Below are 4642 nucleotides of genomic sequence, written 5' to 3'. Positions count from 1 at the left end.
AGAAACTTAGGGTATTTTTTTAATTTTACTTATAATTCTTGGTTTAACTTCTAAACGTGTTTCAATTACTTTGAAACTTTAAATAATCCTTGATTATCATGAAATAGACCGAATATAAAACTTAATGTTATTTAAAGGTTACTTGGGTTTTGAGGGAAAGGTAACCGTCATAGGGGTATTTTGGTCATTTTGAATCATTACGTAGTTTAGGTACTTATCTCTATCCAAAACCCCCAAATTTCATGTCTACCCTTAAAATGTCATATTATGCTCAGTTGTAAAATTTTATAGACACTAGAGTTTTTTATGTTACTTGAATATTAAAAAAAAAACGCTGAGTTTAGGTCCTTAACTCATGGCTCTTGGTTCTTTTTTTCATCTCCCATTAATTCTTACTAATGGTTTGTACTCAAAACCAAAGGATTCCTATGATTATTTCTTAAGAAAAATCTAGCTTAGCTACTTACTTTATCTTTGACGTTCAGGTCCTCGGTTCTCGAGCTTTTAGTATTTGAAGTACTCCAAATTTTCTTTGGTATTTCTATATTTGAATATTGCTTTAGAACCGTACTGAGTTTCTTGAGAACTTATCTACATTGAGTTTAACTAAAGAAAAAATGAGGCAGGATCAGGTTTGGATCGGTGTTGAACTACCCATATCATTGCCATTTTTCCCGAAGTAGGGGAAGAAGACAAGATTGGCCAGCGTCTGACACCTATGAAAATTGATCTTCCCAACCTTGTATAGTGCTCTTCACCTCTTGATTTGTTTATAGAACTTGAAGATGGTGCTGCAATGAAGATTTAGGGATTCATTTCATACGGTTTAGTGAGTTGTAGCTTAAGTATGACCCTCAAAAGTTCACTGAAAAACTTAAATTTTGCCGAAGTTAAAACCAAACACTTTTAGCTCTAGATTCTTTCACGAGATTTCTTTCTTATCTTTTTCTTGAGTTTAAGAAATAATTTTGGAAGGATAAATTCTTGTATGTTCCCCCGAATTCCCTAATTCTTTTTCTTGATAGAATATCTATTTTATCGCAGATTTTTTAAGTTATTGGGAAACTCGATAGAGAGCTCTTTAGCCCTTGACTTCTTTATGAAACTTTCTTTTCTCATCCCTACGAAGCTCATGGTACCCTTGGATTGAAGCCTAATGAAACGCCGTCGATGAATTTGGAATTTTTCTCAAATCCATAAACAAAAGACCCAATTTGTTTTTTTTTTTTTTTTGTTCCCTTTAAATTTTTTCTTTTAAGTGCGCAGCAATCGATTGGAACTTATTTAGAGGGACAACATTGCCCATTGCACCAATTGGATTTTTTGAACTTTTCCTTCCAGCAGCCATGGAAACTTGAATCGGGTAATGGTGTTTGGGCCATTTGGAGCTGTTAAATCCTTCCTCTAACTTAGTGAGGATCTCATTTAGAATGTGTAAAAATTAGTTTAAAGAAAAAATGGTTAACACATCCCTTAAATTCAGAAGAAACCCAAGGAAGAGAAGCTTATAATCTAGGAGTTTATTTTTGGAACATAAAGGAACTTTCACGGCTCCATTCTTGTTCCAAAATCTTATGTGAATCTTCATATTTGAGTGATCTTAAACCTTTAAACCTTTAGAACTGACTTGAATTTGAACTTGAAATTTCTAAAATGTCCATAAAAAATATCTTATTCGACGAGAATGTTGCCGATATTGGTTTTGAATTCTGACCATCGAATGGAATGAAATTCGTGTTTTCTTGAACATAATGAATTTTTTGCTCGATCAAATGGTTGTATTTGATGATAGAATCAATTTTATGAGGCTAGCCAAATATGTTGCCGATATTTTCATAGTAAGGGTATTTTTGTAATTATCTTGAACTTCAAGGATATTTCGGTAATTTTTACTTTTTTTATTATTTTATTTTATTTTTCAACAAAATCCATAAATTATCTAAAAATTCACCCCTTTTTTTATCCTGAATTCCTTCTCCAAAAGAAATTACAAATCCAATAAGTTACTTAAAATTCGAAAAAATGCCCTTTATGTCTTTTTTACTTACTTTTTCGTTTCTAAACCTTATCCAAAGGCCTTGGATGCTTATGTATCTTGTTAGGGCATTGAAATTTTCTTCCTTGAGCCCTTTTAACTTTTCTTGGGTCTCTTAAACCATTTCTTGATTTCCTTAAATCTTATTCAGACATCTTAAACTTACTTGGATTAACTTATGGAGTATTACAAAACGGTCTCTGTGCTCGAAACACAACTTAGAAGTGTCACATTCATGTTGCGTAAAAAGACATGAAGGAAGAGAAGAGGGAGCAAAAAGGCCGAAGGCCGTGCTCACATTGTTCATTCTAAAATAGGTGCATATTTTTGTTATTTTTATTTAAATTACATGAATTTTGACTTCTATATCCAAATGGTTTTATACTAATCCACCCACGTAATAAATGGCTATAAATTGCAAAACGCCGCCCATCGGTGATCAGTTTGTCTGACCACCGTCGCCGTTGCTCGGCGGCGGCGGTGGAGGAGTACGTTTGGCCAACGCACTTTCTTCTTGTCCCTACAAAATCAAAAAAATCGAATAAACATATTATATAAAACATTAGAAGTTAAGAATTTGGCTTCTTAAAAAAAATTTCTAGCGCCCCCTTTGAAAGAAGAAAGCGTACCGATTCGTCAACAGGCGAGTCGACATCCGTAGGAGGCGGATGTGAGGCATCAAGGTGGGTATTTTCAGACAGTGATGATATCGTGTTAACATGGAAACTTAGAAACCTTGAAATGGAGATGGTAATTTGGAAGAGAAAGTTGAAGATTAGTAAAAAGAAAGGAGTAGAACCTCTCTTCATCATCAAGGGTTTGCTTGGTTCTTTTCATTAGTTGCTTCTCCTTTTATATGAGTTGAATGAAATTACAGTCCTACCCCTTTCATTTTCCTACCAAACCAACTTGTTTATTGAATTGGAAAGCCTTTGACCCCGGCTTACACACGTGCTTGAATCATTCTTTGCATAGCCTCTCATCCCACGTTCATACTTTGTTATCTCTGGACTTTTCTTATTTCTTTTTTATTGGTCCAAAGTTGAATATTAAACATCATGTTGAAATACTCAAGCCACGTGCTACTTCTATTTCAGGTTAAGGCAAGTCATTTTTCTATGGCGGACGACGACATCGCAACTCTAGACCATGACATATGTATATGGTAGTCGCATTTATTTTTCTTAGACTTAGGTTAGAATAGGATGTTTTTAGTTTAATCGTTCAATTATTTTATTTAGTCATTTTTGGTGTCGTTTTAAAGATTTTTCGAACACGTAAGTCCATGACTGTGTTTTAAGATGAAAGTTTTGTTCTATAAAAGTTCAAATGAAGTATTTCCGCATTTAATGTTTATGATATGTATACAATAGCAATCTTAGATTAAGTAGAAAATTTTTTATCGTTACCGTGAAAAATTTAAAACTAGAAGCAGCAGTCTTCTACGTGTGTCATAATAAAAGTATGTCGATGGAGAGTTCATTTGTGCAGCTTGCAATTCCGAAATTTGATGGGTACTATGATCATTGGGCCATGCTCATGAAAAACTTTTTGAGTTCAATGGAGTACTGACTGAGATTTGGTGGAGAATGAGATTTCTGCAGCAACAAAAGACATCATTTTCACATATGCCCAGAAGAAGCACGTTGAAGATTAGAAGTTGAAAGATTTGAAAGCAAAAAATTATCTATTTCAAGCATTAGATCGTTCGATCTTGGAGACAATCCTCAGCAAGGATACAACAAAAAACATATGGGATTCTATGAAGCAAAAATATGAAGGTTCGACACGGGTAAAGTGTGCACATTTGCAAGCTATTCGAAAGGAGTTTGAAATGCTTCAGATGAAGGCAGGAAAATCTGTAAATGAGTATTTTGCTTGGACCCTTAGCATAGCCAACAAGATGAAAATAAATGATGAGAACAAAGAAGATGTTGAAGTAGTTGAAATGATTCTAAGATCTATGACTCCCAAGTTTGATTATATTGTGCATTCCATTGAGGAGTCCAAGGATACAACCATCTTAACCATTGATGAGTTGCAAAGCAGTCTACTTGTGCATGAATAATGCCTGAGTTCTCATGTTGAAGAAGAACATGCTTTGAAGATCACTCATGGTGAATAATCTGGAGGAAGGAGTCAAGGTCGTGGAAGCTTTAGAGGTAGAGGAAGGGGACGAGGCAAACAAATCTTCAACAAGGCCACAGTGGAGTGCTATAATTGTCACAAGCTGGGACATTTTCAATGGAAATGTCAAAGCAAAGCAAAGAGAAGGAGGCAAACTATGCAGAGACTCAAGAAGAGATGTTGCTGATGGCTTACGTGAATATAAATAAGGCCAATAGAGAAGATATGTGGTTTCTTAACTCAGGATGTAGCAATCATATGTGTGGGAAGAAGGAATATTTTTCAGATTTTGATGGAAGTTTCAGAGATTTAGTGAAGCTGGGCAACAACTCAAGCATGGATGTAACGGGAAAGGGTAATGTACGGCTGCAAGTGAATGGAATCATATTGATAATCATAAGAGTGTTCTATGTGCCAAAGCTAAAGAATAATCTACTGAGTATTGGGAAATTGCAAGCAAAGGGGCTTAGCATTTTGTTT

Source organism: Cucurbita moschata, unplaced genomic scaffold (assembly GCF_002738365.1).
Source record: "Cucurbita moschata cultivar Rifu unplaced genomic scaffold, Cmos_1.0 Cmo_Scf00079, whole genome shotgun sequence".
In the NCBI taxonomy this organism is placed as follows: domain Eukaryota; kingdom Viridiplantae; phylum Streptophyta; class Magnoliopsida; order Cucurbitales; family Cucurbitaceae; genus Cucurbita; species Cucurbita moschata.
This window is presented reverse-complemented; position numbering follows the sequence as displayed.